The sequence below is a fragment of the Colias philodice genome, chromosome 28, assembly GCF_061535455.1.
Source record: "Colias philodice isolate Cphi_HAF_F1 chromosome 28, ilColPhil1 Martin Lab GWU primary, whole genome shotgun sequence".
Lineage (NCBI taxonomy): Eukaryota > Metazoa > Arthropoda > Insecta > Lepidoptera > Pieridae > Colias > Colias philodice.
In genome coordinates, this window is record NC_143113.1 from 1,820,407 (window position 1) to 1,840,442 (window position 20,036).

General features: G+C 34.2%; 2 long non-coding RNA genes across 2 annotated transcripts in view; both read right to left on the reverse strand.

Moving 5' to 3' along the window:
• The window catches only part of LOC149476200 (uncharacterized), a 125,519-nt gene that overhangs the window by 36,386 nt on the left and 69,097 nt on the right, over positions 1–20,036 (reverse strand). The window lies entirely within an intron of this gene.
• LOC149476203 (uncharacterized) overlaps positions 8,433–20,036 on the reverse strand; it is a 201,351-nt gene continuing 189,747 nt past the window's right edge. The window contains exon 2 of the long non-coding RNA XR_016317871.1: positions 8,433–9,108. This is a non-coding gene — a long non-coding RNA (uncharacterized LOC149476203). The remainder of the gene's footprint in view (positions 9,109–20,036) is intronic.

Sequence of the window (20,036 nt, forward strand, 5' to 3'; positions counted from 1 at the left end):
GATACATAAAGAATTAAAGACATTTTAAGTTTGAAAAATCAGATGTTTTGCGCGAAGTGACAGTAGTACCCACCTCAACACTTCGCTTATGAGGCGTGCAATAGCACCATTTATCTATACTAATCTATACTAATATTATAAAGCTGAAGAGTTTGTTTGTTTGTTTGTTTGTTTGAACGCGCTAATCTCAGGAACAACTAGCACATATATAGAGGGTAACTTGGATTAACACAAAGGATAGGTTTTATCCCGGAAATCCCACGAGAACGGGAACTAAGTAAGTTTTTCTTTGATAACGCGGGCGAAGCCGCGGGCGGAAAGCTAGTATATTATATTTGTCATTATGTCAAATGTTTAGTACTAAAATAGATGAACGGAAGCTGTGGCAGACAGCGCGGCACGCGGCCGTCATTTTACTTAGAAATTGCGTTTTAGAAAATATTCGATCGAATGTATCATGGGTCGTTGACCTTATTGCTGAAATATTAGAGGAATACGTAATTATTATAATATTATAATCTGTACTATATATAATATTATAAAGCTGAAGAGTTTGTTTGTTTGAACGCGCTTACTCAGGAACTACTGGTCCGATTTGAAAAATTATTTCGGTGTTAGATAGTCCATTTATCGGCTATATACATATTATCATCTCGCTAAGACCAACAGGAGCGGAGCCACGCGGGTGAAACCGCGAAGTGCAGTTAGTTTAATATAAAAATTAATCGCTAAATGTGTTGGTAAGCGCAAATCTCGAGAACAGCTGAACCGATTTTGTTAATATTTTTATTATGTTCCTTGAAGTACGAGGATGGTTCTTATCGAGAGAAAACGTTAGGTAACATATAGGTACTACGGGCGAAACTGGGGCGGACCGCTAGCTAATATTATAAGTATTGAAATTGATGGAATTCATGAAATACTGAAATATATAGATAACATCTGCATTTTATGAAAAAATGCGATTTAACGATGAAATTGGTTAAAATATTATACGTATCAATTAAGATTTAATAAGAAAGTACTTTTGATGTGTATGACCAAAAAATTGTGCAATAAAAAACGAATTAACGTTTTTTTATATTTATCACAATCAATCGTTAACCATTAACGATCTGGTAGACTATTAAATAAATTAAACACTAATAAATACGACTTATTCAGTCGTAACAACGTCCATAAAATTCGCATCACAGTTGACTCAACAAAAATCTTAAACAAACCGAAAATTCCCTCATTAAATTTAACTTACGTTATAAAATCGCCCAAACAACGTCAAATAATTAGCAACACCAATAAATAAACACTAAAACTCAACAATTATACTGTTAAATAAACAAAAAGCTATTACCAATTTTCGACGCTAACGAATACACAAATAAAATCTCTATTTCTATTGTAATACAGTCCAAAACCCGGCGTACATAATTCGAAAATTAAATTCACCCCGAATAAAAACACGTAAAGAACAATTCCTTGCAATTAAACGCAAAATAAAAACATAATTTTTTGCAATGTTAACACTGTGAGCTGTCAAACTTAGAAACGATTTTGGCGCGAACGAAAATGCACCTTAATTTTTAAGAATAAAACGCAAGACGAGCGAATGTAAAATTAAAATGGCCGTAAAATATTGTTGTCACAGCATCCGTTCAGAAATGTTAAAGAAATTTGTCCCAGGTAGGTTTTTATCTCGCATAGTTTTTTTTTTGTAAAGTGCGCGAAGGAAAAAGATTTTGACATTGTTACTGTACGCGCTGTCGAATTTGGCGCCAATTAAACGTTTGAAATGTAGATTAAAAATATGTAGAGATCGGAGTTCAAAAAAGGCTAATCACACAATATATTTGTGCGTAGTTTGAATGTTGTGGATATTATTTAATAACTAGCGGTCCGCCCCGGCTTCGCCCGTGGTACATGTTTACGTTTTCTCTACATAAGAACCATCCTCGTACTTCAAGGAATATAATAAAAAAAGAATTATCGAAATCGGTTCAGCCGTTCTCGAGTTATGCGCTTACCAACACATTTTGCGATTCATTTTTATATATAAGATTATTATGTACTTAAAAAAATCAATTTAAGAATTTTAATTAGGCTACGAAATGATGGTAATTTATACTTAAAAATACTTTAAAATTGATATCTTATTTGCATCAACCACCCACACATTTGAGTCATCGACTCAACAATATTAATGAAAGAAAAAATCAGCTAGGACACTAAATTATTATAATTGGCTGCGCAAACTCCCTTTTAAGTTACGCACGGGTTTACTTAAACAATTACAAGAACATAAATTAATTTAAAACGACGCTTTATTATAACATAATAAACTTAAGGCGAAGTGCCGTCGCTTATATCAAAAGATAAAATCGCATTCTCTATACGGCGCTTACTCTACGCGGGATTCTTGGGCGGCCATTTTGAATGTTTCACCCGCCATTTTGTTTTGCATCACAGCGTTTAGAAACATTGATGTAATCGCTACTTGATAAATTATCGCGAAAAAGGAATTGATTATTAAAAATTGCGATTAAAATCTTCCAATTTAATTGGGGTTTTTATAAAGATTATCAGTACTTTAGATTTTAATTGATTAATTTAATTAAACAAGATATGGGGGTATGTTGTCATTGATTTTTAAATAATGATTGAGGATTTTAATAAAGTGTTGCAAGATGTATAAATATTGTTAAACTTGTGGAATAAATTGATCATGACAGCAATAAGAAATATGTTTAAAAATGCTCGCAGCATATTTTCCATGTAATGTTTCTTGAAATTTTAGATTGCATACCTATCCTTTTTAGCTGTGGTTGAGGTGTTAAATTTGTCTTTAACATCTTAAAAAAAATAAGAAGGAGTTTTTTATTATATAATGGTTGTCATGGTAACAGTTAATATTATGTACTTCCCTATATTATTTTTTGTAAAACAAAAACACTTTGCCTGTTTGCCAAGTCTATTTTTACAAGACTTAGCGTAGGTAAAAAGCTTACTAAAGCTGCTGACTAAAACCAAAAATGGCGTTTAGAAGTGAGCATTTAAAGAAAATATGTGAGTTTTAATTTATATCTATAGTAGAGCCATTTTAATAGGCAACATTTGACAGTTCAACAAAATTCAACAACGTAACCTAGTAACGACAACATAGAATAACATGATATTTCGTTTTGTTAGAACTGCACATTTGCTTAACTTTTTTCAATTACGATTACATATTTATTATAATAATGACCGATATAAGTAATTTTAGGATTTGATTTTACTGATAAACCATTCTAAACATAATAAACAATTTCTGATTTAAAGAACTGACGTCGCTACAATTTTGTGTCAATAAACCTTTTTTCTTTTTAAATACCAGAGACGTTACTCTAAAAATCGAAATCAGACATCTAGAATCGAATGCATTGATTACTTGGGAATAAAAATTATCATAAATTATTGACATGTGTTTCAAGTTCGATTGACAAATGTTTCAAGTCCGTATCGATTAATTCACTTTAATCGATGTTTTTATGCAGGTTACCACCCTATGAAGATAAAATTGATAGACGTCAAATGTTGCCTATTAAATTGGCTCCACTATAACACAATATTACATAGAGTCTATGTTATACTTAGATATGTTATACCTAGACAATACATTTTTGTCTATTTGTTTTAAGAACCCTTTTATCCTTCAGTGCGATATTTCTAGATACTAGTTATTGATCGAAATTTCTAGACGAGCGGCCTTGTGATAAAGGTCTAAGATTCAAATATAAGGTTAAAAACCTTATATTTGAATCTTAGACCTTTTAATGTCTGAATACTAAATGCTTGATGTTTTGTTCGAATTACATTATCTTATAAGGTCCAGAGGTATGTGAAATCGGATAAACATACATACAATTAGAACATTTTAATACATGTGTAGGTATATACATCTGTTTCAGCTCGGTTCTTTAGGGACAAGTAGGTGATCAGCCTTCTGTGTCCTGCCAGACCGAGACAATTTTTTGTCTCCACTGGGAATCGAACCCAGATCAGGTCACTATACCAAGCGTGGGTATCTATGCAAGATTTCCCAAAAAAAAAGGACATGGGAACGTAAGACTTTATAAAAAATACTTGAATAGAAATAGGTTTTTACCCGTTTCTAATAAACGATGGTTAAGACATCTCCAAGTTTAAGAAGCCATAACTTGGTTAACACGCGATCTTGGTGCTTGTAAAGTAAGGAAGAGGCTTTTTTTACTTTTAAAATATATTTTTTTAAATAGATTATTGAAAAGTTTTCGAACTCTACTTTAACTAGACATATTTTAAGAAGAGATTTTGAAAACGTACTTTCTTCTATTGGATCTGTATGAAATTCTATAAATGCGAAAGTAACTCTGTCTGTCTGTCTGTTACTCAATCACGCCTAAACTACTGAACCAATTTGCATGAAATTTGGTATGGAGATATTTTGATACCCGAGAAAGGACATAGGCTACCTTTTATTGCGAAATATGTACCACGGGCGAAGCCGGGGCGGACCTCTAGTATGTAATAATGATACAAAAAAACCTGATGTGGCTCTATATTATAGAGTATATAACATTCGAAGGTACAATATTCATTTATGTGACAGGATTAATAATTATGATAGAGTAGACCTTTTCCGATTTCTTTCGACTTTCCGAACATGTAAAAACATATTTGATTTATGTACCTATTGTATTTATGCAATATTATAACGAAAAGATTTGCTTACGAAGCTATACTATATTACTATGCTACGAACTTTATTACATTTAATCGACTAAAATCTTTAATTTGCATTTATTTTATTGCATATAGCGGTCCGCCCCGGCTTCGCCCGTGGTACATATTAATAAAAGGTAGCCTATGTTCTTTCTCAGGGCCTAAAGATTATCTGTGCCAAATTTCATCAAAATCGATCCAGTACGGTATATATACAACAAAAAATATTCCCATACTCATTATCACGTGTTTTTTTTTTATAAAACAAGTTGAGTTTGAGTTTGAGTTTGAGTCTGAGTTAATAAACAAGCCATCTCCATGTTATGCGTCATCAACACGTTTGGCACAGCCCACAGGACACGAAGTGCGTCTTATACAGGGTGTTTTATTAGTTATTATTTTTTTTACAATGATTAATTAAATAACTACATATAATAATATACAACAAAATTGACTTTTTTTCCTCTTTCCCAGCTTTTAATAATATAATATTATGTGTGTTTTATAATCTCGTACAGAATTCTTGCTCTATAATACATTCTTAGAATTCGAAATACATGTTTTTGAGGTACGTGTAATGTACCTACTTATAAATATAATACATAATGTAGTTCTGTATTTTGTATTTCAGCACACAGGTATAATATCAGCAACAAAGCCTTGTTTATCCAAATATTACCACGAGTGAAGCAGCCAGGTTGAAGCGAAACTTCTAGAGCTACTTTCAAAATTATTTTATTAGCAGAAAGCTACATACAAAGTTCTTTCTAAAATCGATATACAAAGCAGACCGACATATTAATAATTTTGCAGTATCTACCAAGCAAGTATTTTACAAAATAAAAACAAGAGTTGACCTGGTGGTTTCAAGTATTACCTAGGTACTTCTCCAAAAAAAAAAGACGGGTTGCACTCCGGGAGTGCCGGCAGAAGTGAAAACTTGATTATTAACGTTCAGCATGTTTGATATTTTGGAATGGTATCCGTCTTACGCATGGAATATAAGGGCTTAAAAAAAACATCCGTCTTACGCTTTTTCGATCAGGTCACGTGTCCTGACGCGAGTTTAAGATTTTATACCCAACGCCGCTAAAGAAGTTTTCACTTCAATAACTTTTTATTTTTATTTTTGTTTCATCTTAACAATAAACAGCACCCTGTATAAATGATTATCATATTACCATGTACATGTGTTTTGACAGGTACTTACCGATCGGGGCGAAGCCCTAGCCTTATTAGGGCTCAGAGAAATCACGCACACTGCCCTATACATTACTTGCGGCGCCATCTTTAATTTTGCCGACTTACGCTTGACCGCTTCTTTATTTCTGTTTATGAGAACGAGCGAGCTAAACTTTTTATTAACAAATAAAAATATATTGAACTAGCTGTTTATCCTGGCTTCACCCGGGAACAGAGAATAAATAAATGTATGTAGGTATACTTAAAATACTATCGATATAAATTATTATTAGACATAATCTGGAATCGCAAAAAATAGATTAGGTATGTGAACACATTAACCTCTATGTGAACATACTTTTATGTTTTTTTTAATTATGTACTCAAAATTTCATGTTCCCATTCTTGTATAACAAATTCAGTAAACTTGTTAACTTCCGGCAATACACATTACTCAATTTTAAATCTAAATTGATAAGCATTTTAGTGTCCAAAGACTATAAGCAGACAGAACAGATCCTAAGAATACTTTAACTGTACAGTTGTATAAATAAGCATATTACTTTTATTATTATTACTATGTATTACTTTAAGTGCCCATACCGTACTGATGTTCAAAGTTGCATTGTATTATACGTGTTGGACCCTATGTGAACTTTTGGCAAATAAATATAATTTTATTTTTTTATTTATTTTTATTACTTAGTTACCTGCAAATTTTTTTTTGCTATTTTGTCGTAATTTATTCAACCGTAATAATAAGAGTTAGGCAGAACGTTTAACGGGACAACTACCTAGTATTAGTATAGAAAGTACAAACTCTTTTCTCTGCTATATTAAATTTAACTTGTAGTTAGGTACATAGGCATCGAACCCGGAACTTTCATCGTGCCGGCGAGGTCCAAAAATGTAAATATTATGCCCTTAGCGACCACCGGGGTAGAGTAAACACATTTACCTTTTAAGATATAGAGTTAAGAATATCTAGACTAGATACTTCTATACAAAAAGGTCTATTTTAGATTTAACGATAACTACCTACTATAAGGTAAAAAAAACACCAATCTTAGCTTACTCATTTTTTGTAATATATGTATTGTGCTTATTTTAATTGACTGTCGGAGGTGTATTTTATCGCGAAATGTGCAGTAAAATAAATGAGCTATTCAAGAATACAGATAAAGAAGAAATCAAGTTTATATTATACTTTAGTCAACCTCTAATTTAGTTTCAATATAATATTATATAGAACCGACTCTTAGCCTTTCTCCATGACACAGTGGTCAAGTGCTTTGCTTTAATAAATCCTTTTCAAAATCCGTTACTATTTGTTCGTAATGTACCTAATCGTTTGTGTAATTGATCAGCACATACGTACATTAATTGGAGAGGCCTCTTTAAATGAGTTGCTGCTTTAAAGAGATTCAATTGAGTAAAGTTTTGACGACAGGAAAAACCTATTTATTTCTATGCGTTCTCTATACATTCTTAACTCTACTGTACACTCTATACTCACTATACTCTATAAGATCGGTTTGACGCCTGTAATGTTTACTCTCGGTAGCTTTTGGACACCTCCAGAGCCTTCACAATGCCTAATGGCTTTGAAAACAATAGATTTTCAAACATACTAGACTTTGTTTATTTTAGATAAACAACAATTATGACGTTCAATAAAAGACGAGTGAAAACCCTAATTGTTATTTTTTTTGTTTTAATAACCTGTAGTTTTACTTCATCACTACATAGTATAAAACAAAGTCGCTTTCTCTGTCCCTATGTCCCTATTGTATGCTTAAATCTTTAAAACTACGCAACGGATTTTGATGCGGTTTTTTTAATAGATAGAGTGATTCAAGAGGAAGTTTTTAGTATATAATTTATTAGGTATTAGACAAAGCGGGCGAAGCCGCGGGCGGTTAGCTAGTTTAGTTATAAACATAAATTATATGGAAAAAGCTTAAAAAGCTTCGAGATAAAAGTGTCGATTAAAATCACTTTCACAAATTATTTGAAAAAAAAAGTAAAGAGAAATGTGGTAAACACTCCGCCATTTTTATTTTTTTTTCTTTTTAATACCATCCCTGTGTCGAACGCATAGTTAAGACGGATCTATCAACACCTTTCAAACAATATCCATCAAGGTCTACACTGTTGGATGAGCCAAAAAAAAACCGTAGTAAAAATACATACATACAGTCTCAAACATAAATAATAATAGTTTAAAAAAACTAAAAAACACGCTTTTTATAGAAAACCGAACTAAAAAATAGAAATTTTTTATCAAATTAGTGTATTGTCATCGGTCCTCAATAAATCTACAAAGTTTGAACGAAATCTGGCCGTTTAAAGTGGGTCAAAATCGCGCCCAAAGAAGTCGGTTACAAACATACAGGTGAAGCTAATATAAAGCGTGTAAAAACGTGTTTTCGTACCTTATTACACAAGGTTCTTTTGCTATACCAAAATACAACAATAAAATTAGTCTATTTATCTCCTGAATAGTGTGTAGCTTTCTTTTAGTGAAATTGTGGAGGAAGGAAGGTGGAATTCCTCCATCGAAAAAGGGAGGATCCTCGACCAGTCTACTCGACTGGCCGGCCGTGAAGGCCCCGATGGATGATGTCGGAAAGTTGTATATATACCTCTGTAGCGAAAACATTTCGCTTGCGCGATTCAGAGCGAGGTGTCGCTACAGGACTCCCCTCCGAGACCGGAGGTCGTAGTACGAGTTGCCTTGCCAGTGCCAGGTATGTTCCAGTGAGTCGGAACAGGAAGCCGCTAGTTCACGGTGAGTCGGAACTGAGTGCGGTGATGCTGCATGTAATGCTCCAGTGAGTCGGAGTGTGCAGTGAGGATGGCTGCGGAGCTGACCAAGCATGTGCGATCGCACATGGTAGAGGACAGGACTCCATTTGAAGCCGAGTGCGCTGGCTGGCGGGCGGTGATCGTAGGCGGGGAAGGGATAGGTGGGCATGGACATCATGGATGGACAGAAGGAGTTGTGAACTGTCAGGGGTCACCACTTTGGAGGAAGGAAGGTGGAATTCCTCCATCGAAAAAGGGAGGATCCTCGACCAGTCTACTCGACTGGCCGGCCGTGAAGGCCCCGATGGATGATGTCGGAAAGTTGTATATATACCTCTGTAGCGAAAACATTTCGCTTGCGCGATTCAGAGCGAGGTGTCGCTACAAAATAATTCTCATGATCGGATAACTCCTTCTGAAGATTAGCATTTACAAACATACAAATTCAAACATTTATTTATTCAACTAGATTTCTTGTAGAAGCACTTTTGAATCGTCTTAATATATTTTTAACATTAACCACCGATTCGGAAAGAAGTATCTATGGAGAAGAACCGGCAGGAAACTCCATAGTTTTTCTACAACAAACTACTAAAAACTTAGCAACTCTACCTCTTTATTATAACACTATATATAAAAACACTAGCTTTCCGCCCGCGGCTTCGCCCGCGTTTTCAAAAAAAAAACCCGTTCCCGTAGGATTTCCGGGATAAAACCTATCCTATGTCCTTTCTCGGGTATCAAAATATCTCTATACCAAATTTCATGCAAATTGGTTCAGTAGTTAAGGCGTGATTGAGTAACAGACAGACAGACAGAGTTACTTTCGCATTTATAATATTAGTATGGATTAAAACTAGAAACCATAATACATATTATTCCAATTATTCCACCATCCATAACAACCGTAGTATAAAAACAATATAATTAGGAAAAAAGGCATGTCATAACAGTATCTAAATTTGTAATACACGTACATCGATAAAGGTTGATGAAATTTAAAAAGCCCAGATACCTTCACTTGCTAAGTAAAAACGTACTGAAAGCGGCTTTTACGATGATGTATAGAACTAGATGGTGCATAAATTATAATTACTGTTAGATATTTGGTATCATTTTATCCGGGCTTAACATATTCTAACTACGATAAAATAGCGTTTTATTTTTTAACCAAGCCTCGTTGTAGTACATACTACATAATATGCGGTGGTATAGGTACACTGTAGTGATGACAAAATGAATTCTATTCAATTTCATGTTATTACGCGACACTAATTTACGTCTGATTATATTATATATCAGGCACAGATATAGTCTTCAAATGCTTATTATATATTTGGCACAGATAAATTAGAAATTTATAATTTATAAATGATTGATTATTTAACAGCTGATGTTTGAAAGTCAAAACATCATGGTCATCGGTTATATCAGTGAATAAATTGTATTTTTAATAGATTGTTAATAAAAGTCATTCAACCATATTCTTATGCTTTAATATAAAAAAATAATAAAGCCACATCCAGTACTCTACATCCGTGTAACAAGTAAACGGGTCGTCTCATTATCTACAATGAGGGCTCACTTTGCTCACACAATTTAGGCGCTGAGTGACGCACGATTCTATTCATTATTTATAATATATTTAAGCACTAGTTTCACGTGCGGTTTTGTTTGACTTCTAATACTGGAAGATAGAATTAAACATGTGGGTAGGTGTAAATATTTTTCAATAAATCGAAAGTTATAGAAATTAAAGTGTTAAAGTATATATTTAGAGGAGGTGTAAAGAAAATACTATTAGGATAAATATATACTTGCGGGCAAAACCACGAGAAAACGCTAGTATGGATGAGCTTATGTGTTACTTATATCAATTACAACACTGTCAAATTTTACCAAAATCGTTTTATTACTTTCTAACATACACATAAAACGATCTTTTGTAAATTCGTAACATAAAAATATCTAGTATTTCCTAGATACACAATTTGACTAAATATATTCAAAAATTGTTCACTATAGAGTTTATATTCAAACATACAGTACCTCGTTATACAGGGTGTCCCACTATTGGTATACTAAGCGCGAAGGGATTTGTAGTTTTGCATACACTGATCACGTAAAAAATACTTAAACAACATAATTACGGTAAAAAATTTTCCTAAATTTTTCCTTAAAATCTATGTTTTCTTCCCTAACTTCGCGCAGCCGGCATATACCGCTTCGCTAATGTGAGCATTTTGTCTATGAAAACGTAATTTTAAAAGATAGCTCACGTGCGGGTGGCAATGTTAGGCTTATTAGGGGTACACATAGACTTTTAAGAATTGCGAAAAAAGAAATGCGTCTGAAATTTTTTAAGTATTTTTTACGTACTCAGCGTGTGCAAAACTATAACCCCCTTTGAGCTTAGTATACCAACGATGGGACTGTATATCAATGTTAATATTGATTAACTTTACCGAGATAAGCGAACCCATCAGTCTTTGGCTAAGTTATGGAATTGAAAGAACCCTGTTGTATTCGGATAAGAATTATTATCAAGTTTGGTTTTTCTTTTTGTGCCTTATAGGGTGTACCGTATAAGAATATAATTATGTATTATAGAGTCAACATAAAAATGATGAAATTTTAGTTTAATTGTTATTTGTTAATATAAATTTATAAAGAATAGAAAAAATTCGATCACGAGGCGGGACTCGAACCCGTATCCTTTCGCGCCATTCCGGGCTGGCTGCCTGACCAACTCAGCCACTCGTGACCCGCCAGAGCAATCGAATTTATTCTATTCTTTCAGTTTTATGTGTCTGAAGGGACACACCGCGCGCCATCTATTGAGATGATTAACAACCATTTTGTTATTTGTTTTCATTAAAACATACTACCTATTTCACTTACACAAGAATTAGAATTTGATGATGACAACACGACCGGAAATAATTATTGGGGCCCTATATAAATAAAAAGATTTATTTAGAAGGAAGGAACACGAGTATATCTATACTAATATTATAAAGCTGAAGAGTTTGTTTGTTTGTTTGATTAAACGCGCTAATCTCAGGAACTACTGGTCCGATTTGAAAAATTCTTTCTATATATCATCACGCTAAGACCAACAGGAGCAGAGCCACGCGGGTGAAACCGTAGAGCGCAGCTAGTAAATAATAAAATAGAAACAAATATTTAATTTGAAATTTGACTATATACAATGATAGACGATATTCTCACAGAAACGATTTAATCCTTGTTTTTTTTTTTGAAGTTTTATAAAAGGTGCACCAAAAAAGTGGTAAGTAATATAATAACTTCATCATTTATTTGACGTCGGTAAAATTTCGAAAACTAAAACATACATTTCCCCAGTAAGTCGGTAAGTTAGTAAGTATATAAATGCATTTTTCTATTCGTAACTCATATTTATTGGTCATCTACCCGCCGGCTGTCATATTATTGATTTCGGGTATAGCGCGAATGGAATGTACTTGATATTTTATCCATACTAATTAATATTATAAATGCGAAAGTAACTCTGTCTGTCTGTCTGTTACTCAATCACGCCTGTACTATTGAACCAATTTGCATGAAATTTGGTATAGATATATTTTGATACCCGAGAAAGAACATAGGATAGGTTTTATCCCGGAAATCCTACGGGAACGGGTTTTTCTCTGAAAACGGGGGCGAAGCCGCGGGCGGAAAGCTAGTTATTTATATACTAGCTTTCTAGTATAGTAATAGTCAAATAGAGACACATAGTTCCCGTCCCGTAGGATTTCCGGAATAAAACGATATTGATATTCCCTTTTTCAGGTCTATCTCTGGATCAAATTTGAAGTAAATCCATGCAGTACATTTTGAGATTAGCGCGGGCATACGTCATAGGTACATGACAAATTCAATGTACAGTTTTGATATGTATAGATTTTTCTAAGTTTCTTCTTTTACTGTTGGATATGTTGTTAAATAGTAAAATAGAAAAAAACAAATAATTAATTTAACTGTTTGCTTGTTCTGAAGTAACTCAAAAACTATTCCACTGATATCATTTGTTACAATTTACTTAGTTTACTCATCTTTAGGCAGTAACATGGGCGAAACAGGGCTACGAACTTGTTATGTGTAAAAAATAAAGATGTATTTTGAAGTACATGTTTTTTATTTATCTCTTCCCCTTACACCAAATGCTTTTCACATATCTGTATGTATATGTATGCATAAATAATAAATACTAAGTTAGGTATTCATAATCAGCAAGCCGTTTTGATGTGACACAGCACAAACATACTTTAAATTCTCCATTCTATGATGCTACAAGAGCACATGAGTAGAAAGACGGAACAGAGACTAAGCTTCAAACAAACGCGAGAATCGATTGCACTACTACAAGTACGCGGGGGCATGTGTGTGTGACTCTGGCCGCTTGTCGCGTACGCAGCGATTCTGGAAAAAACCGGTTTGCGCTTGCACAGGCAGAGGACAGTCTCAGGGTTGATACGACGCACGTTGTTTGTTTTATTAGTTGCAACTTGCAAGTTTGAATATTTTAATATAAAACGTAATATTTCATTGTCAAAAATGGTTGTTTATTGTACTGTGTGTATGAATAATAATAGAAAAACTAAAAATATATCATACTTCAACTATCTCAAGGAGTACAATAGGTGAGTAAATATTTTGATTATTACTTTTTCAAGTCAGTACCTACTTGCGTTTATTTTATTAGGTCCTTTTTTAATAAGATGAGAATTGTACATGGTGTGTTTTTACCTTTCATTATTATTACAAGTTTAGCATTTGTAAGTATGTATGTATGTATTGTAAGTGTGTACATACCTAGGTTGGGTTGTAGTAGGTAGTTTTGTTTAATTTGTCTTAACCTATTGTGACAACCCTACCAAAATAGGTAACAATTTTGCACGTTCTTAAGAAGCTTAGTCTCTGTTCCGTCTTTCTACTCATGTGACAAGAGGCCATTCGATTCGATCTGTATAATATGTACAAACCAAAAATATATTACGCATGGAACTATTCAATAGCATACTTTTCTAGTGCCTAGAAACACCCTGAACTAACTAATAGTAGAACGGTAGATAGATCAGAATAAAAATGCTCAATACATGCAGAACCTATAACATATACCTTATCACACCCCGAACACTCCATACAAAATTATCGTTTTGACAGTCACACTGTAGAGACTGCAAATATGTGTGTTAACGCTTTATGGTTGGCATATTTGTGACTAGCGTAAAAAAATCGCGTTTTTCTGATGAAATACATCCGTAAACAGCACAATATCTAACCATTTTCTACGAAAAACGATAATCACAAATCTTATATAATAAAATTACTTTAAGTCAATTTGATTAATGTTGTCAATCTTCGTTGCATATCGTCCTTGCAGAAAAATGCGGACTATTTATAGCGATCGTGCGGGGCTCACCCCGGTAAGTGTTTAATTTTGGCGGGAGGCGGAGTGTCCGTTCTGTAGCGTTTAGCTACTATTATGTATTCTGTGACCTTATACTTTTATGAATAAAAAGCTAACTTACCAAGTATCAAAACTACTCAATCCCTCTAAATCCCACACATATGCTAATCTCTCTAATATAATTATAATGTATACAACGGTAAGCGTAGTGCGTGATAATGGAATGATTGATGGGTACCCGGCGTGGGTGAACGCACTGTGATGTTCGTACAAAGTTTTTGTGTTTGTCACTCGGGTGTGTGAAAACGGATGAATCGATTGAGATGAATTTGGCAGGTGGTCTAGGATCTAGGATAAATGGCGGTTATTATGTTAATTGGTATTTAATATTTATCATATATGAATAGGTATTTTAAAGATATTATTTCGATTGTACAATACGCTGTAGGTACGCTGTAGGTAGATACATTGAAAAAGTATTAAAATTGGTTAAGCAATTTTCTCAAATTTTCTCAAATTTTTCACATGGGTAAGCATAGAAGTCGTAAAAACCAACATAATTATTAAATTAATAAACAAATCGTTTATTCCCTCTTTTTTAAAGTCGGTAAATAGAACATCAATTAAGCCTTGTTTTCATACATCAATACCGCGAAATATTAAATCAAAGTAAATAAGAGGTTTTTGCGGGAAAATACATTTGTATAACAAACGGAATTAACATAATATCATAAATAACGAAAACACAGATATACCTATCACACTAGATACGGCATTTGTTTTTATACAATATTACGGTGTTTAAATCTTTACTTTTTCATCATCATCATCATCATCAGCATCAGCCCCTACACACTCTTACTGTAGGGACACGGGCCTCTTATGAAGGTTCAGGCCATAATCCTATACTATTTAAAGAAACTAAGTAGTATAATAAATGTATATAAGTCTATCTGTTACACCTTCTGGGTTTGTGAGCTGGGTTTTTACTGTAAGTTGTGTTCCTAACTTAAAGAAACCTTCCCCTAAATTTCTCTAAAGACCAAATTTTACCAAATCGGTCCAGCCATTCTTGAGTTTTAGAGTGACAAACGCACATAATATTTTAACTTATCATGTAAAGCTTGTATAGATTATTAATTAGTTACCAGTTATCACTACATATTATAAAATAAAGTCACTTACTCCATCCCTATGTCCATATGTCATGTATGCTTAAATCTTTAATACTACGCAACAGATTTTGATGCGGTTTATAATAGATATTGTAATTCTCCAGAAAGGTTTTAGTAGGTATATAATTAATTAGGTTTTAGACAAAGCGGGTGAAGCCGCAGGCGGAAAGCTAGTTATTATATAAACTATAGATTAATTATATTAATTAATTCACTTCCAGTAATTGTATATCTCTGACAAGTAAACTGGATACAATATAACGTAGAAATAGAATTCAAAATGAAGATGTCAGTCTTTATCTGCTCTGATTGTTTAAATTATTATTTTATCTGTGGAATATATAATAATATAAGTTAAGTAAATAATGCTGCTTGTTTTCTACAATCCTATATTATATTGTTTAGCTATTTAAGCACACTAAAATAGGGATAAAATAACACGCGATAAAGCTATATTTTGGCCTCACTTTTATTAGGATTAAGATTTAAGACTGTATTTTTAGAAAAACATGGATTATTTAAATATTACTTACCTTACTTATATAAATTTGATTAGGATTATTATAATTTTGTCCATTTTATAAAACAAAGTCCGTCATATCTGTCTGTCTGTTCGCGATTAACTCAAAAACTACTACCCCGATTTTCATTCTGTTTTCACCTACATCTCTATGCAAGTTTTAGTATAATTATTATATCTACCTAATTTGGTAATTTTAATCAAACGCGGTTGAAGCCGCGGGAAAAATTCTACACACTGTTATAAAGAAGTGAAATACTTAAAAGTAAATCCGGGAGAAACCGGGAAATGCGACTAGTATTACAAAAAGTAACGAAGCATTTAATTTTTCAATAATGACTTCGGCTTTACAAATACAAAATCAAATACGCGAATTGGTCCATCATTTTGTAATCCGATCAAATTTAAATTGTCTTCTCGTTTTCTTTATTATTGTATAATCTGTGCTTCGAATTTTTGACAATTAATTTTGGTAGGTTAATATCGAATATTTTAATCCATACTAATACTAATATTATAAATGCGAAAGTAACTCTGTCTGTCTGTCTGTTGCTCAATCACGCATAGACTACTGAACCAATTTGCATGAAATTTGGTATGGAGATATTTTGATACCCGAGAAAGGACATAGGCTACCTTTTATTGCGAAATATGTACCACGGGCGAAGCCGGGGCGGACCTCTAGTTATATATATACGTCTTGTAAACGTTCATTTTCTTTTAAAAATGAATTTATTTTGTTAATACCAAAAATATATAAAATGGCATATTTCTAACTAGATTACTGTCTGCGGCTTTGTACCTGTTATCTTTAACTTTACAAATATCTATTTTATATATTAAAACTTTCCTCTGCTACCACTGCACTCTATCTGTTAAAAAAACCGCATCAAAATCCGCTGCGTAGTTTGAAAGATCTGAACACACATTGCGACATACAGCGGCAAACGATTCATGAAGATTCCGCATATAGGAAAAAATAATTTATATTATTTTGTCAATACAATAAATAACATAAACTAAATACGAAAAATAAATTTAACCTACACCTCATGATGCATACATAATGACTAACCTCTATACTACAGAACAGAATGAATCTGATTTTCATCTCCACAATTATTTCCTATACTTTTTTTCTTTATAAAAAAATAGTCTTGGCAACGATTTCTGTAACATTTGGCACTAATTCTTTATCGACAATAACCGCCGTAATGTGCTAGTGATGCGCCAGATATCGATAATAATCTATCGTAAATGAGGTTAAGTGATGTTACATATATGTTATGTCGATTTGGAAGTAGGAAGCGTCAATATTTTATCGTATAAGGCAGGGAACACACTTGGCATTTATTTTAATTTGTTTAAAAGACAAGTATTACAATTTTGATTTCTTGTTTTTACAATTTAAATGGTAAACTATAAGACCGATTGAAAAAAACGTGTGTACCGAGCACATGTGTCAGAAATGAAACTACTTTGGCACGATACAAAGATACAAAAATCGTCGCCTTACTCCATGACGTGACGGTATTGCCAAGACCTTGAAATTTTACTCTCAACGAAACTAAAGAAGTTTCACTTCAAAAATGCTTTTTTCTCGAAAGATGGATAACAATATTTGGCTACTTATATTTTACTAGGGGTCCGCCCCGGCTTCGCCCGTGGTACATATTTCGCAATAAAAGGTAGCCTATGTCCTTTCTCGGGTATCAAAATATCTCCATACCAAATTTCATGTAAATTGGTTCAGTAGTTTAGGCGTGATTGAGTAACAGACAGACAGACAGAGTTACTTTCGCATTTATAATATTAGTATGGATTTTTTAACTGATGATGATGATGAAACCGTCATTCATAAGAATCTCATAATATTTAGTTTTATGTCTAGTGAAATTCGGCGCTATGTGAGAATTGTCCCTTATTTTAAAACATAATAAATTAAAAATGAAACTATTTGGCTATGTTAAAAGTTGTGTATGTATGATATAGGTAGGGGTAAGAGGTAATATATCATTAGGCACTGTATATTCATTTTAGGGCTGATTTTTCAATCCTTGGTTAATACTTATTCGTCGAATAACGTATGGTTAGGGAGCCAGGTGCAAATTTGGTTAACTATTTCCTCTCAAGAGATAATTCGTCAGACGCATGAGAGTATAGTATTATAAAGCCTCGTGAACGTCAGCTGGCGCTCGGTTGGGGGGGTGAGCGGTTGTAGCCTCCCACGCACATAGGAAAAAAAATACATTCATTCATTCATTTCCTCTCAGCTAAAAATTTGTCAAATTGTAGCTAACCCAATATCTCAACGAAAAAAAATAGTCAGCTGGTTACAACATGGTGTATTATACGTCAGCTGGTGTCTCGAACATGAAAGTTAAATTTAAAGAAAAATTTATTTTCCGTTATTTCCTCTCAAACAAAAATTTACCTGATGATAGCTTATATGTAACTGTGGATAAATATATATGTCAGCTGGCTGTATCTTGGTGGAAAAACCGTCAGCTGATACGGGAGGCTACAACCGCTCTTCCCCCCAACCGAGCTCCAGCTGACGTTCACGAGGCTTCATAATAGTATACTTTGATGCATTTTACTAATTACCGCTTGAGAGGAACTTGGTCATAAAATCTGCTGCTGGCTCCCGGACCAGTATTAAACTACCATTTCATAAATGTATTCTTTGCCCGTCTTGGACAGTTTACGGGCTCTTTCAATTTATGCGTTTCGTGTCGGACCGCTACAGTGCCGAAGCGGTGCGTTTGTCGTACGGCGCACGGCCGGTCGTTTGTTTTCATACAAAATGCACGGTGCAGCAACAGCGCGGCGTCCGTACCGCGAACGCTCGACAGCAGGACGGCAACGTCGCAAGTCCCATAGGGATGTCGGAAATGCAATAAAGTATCGATATATATCGTATCGATGTTTTTTAAAAATATCAATATCGATATTGATATTTTTATTAAAAAATATCGATATATATCGGTATGATTTGACAGAGAATATTCGTGCTCTAAAAATTAATTTTTTGGTCTAATCTAATTCAATCATCTTACATTTCTACGGGTACTCAAGTATAGAAATACGTTTATTGAGATGCTATTATATAGTTACATATTTGTTTATTTTTTGTTTGATGTTTTTCAACAAGAGCACTAACAGTAATGTTTCTTCGTCAGAGTCCATGGCTTAAATGGTGTCAAATAAATTTAAAACAGCACTAGCATACAAACGCACGGCAGTCAGATACGCTTTCAATTTAAGCGTTTGGTAACGGACTGCTACCGTACTGCAACGGCACGGCAGCGGGTTATACCTAGCGGCACGGAAAACGTGCGGCAGCGGTCCGATACGAAACGCATAAATTGAAAGAGCCCTTAGGGTGACATTTTAATATAATACTTTTTATATTATCGTGTAATACTTTATTGGGCGGATAAGTTTTATTCATGGATTGAAAAATCGGCCCTTAAACTATGTTGTTACTTACTTTCAACAGTTTCTGGCTATTTCTATAATAGATTATCTTGTAAATTTTATTTACTTTTGACTTTTAAATCTATACATAATATTATAAAGCTGAAGAGTTTGTTTGAACGCGCTAATCTCAGGAACTACTGGTCCGATTTGTAAAATTCTTTCGGTGTTAGATAGCCCATTTATCGAGAAAAGCCATAGACCATATGGGCCTGTTCAGTGCGACGCGGATGACCTACGCGGACGTCCGCGACGGACGGTAAAATGTATGAAACCTTACAGCGCGTTCAGAGCGACGCGGAGCTGTCCGCGTCGCGGAGAGCTATCCGCGCGCGGTCGAAATCGCTCCGCGCCGCTCCTCCGCGCCGCGGATGTCCGCGGGCGGACGGTGCCTGGTTCTAATGTATTTGTTCAGTGCTCGGCGGACAACAGTCACGCGGAGCGGATGTAAAGTACTGTCGTTGTCATGGCGGCTGCGTCAAATGTGCAAACCGAGAGGGTTACAGTCGATCCCGATCCGCATCGCACTGAACGACAAAATCATCCGCGACGGACGCAAAACCTAGTCCGCGTGCGGACGGTCCGCGTCGCACTGAATCGGGCCTATATCATCACGCTAAGACCAACAGGAGTGGAGCAATGCTGGTAAAACCGCGGGGCACAGCTAAAATGATAAAATGGTGTAGCCGTAAAAAAAACA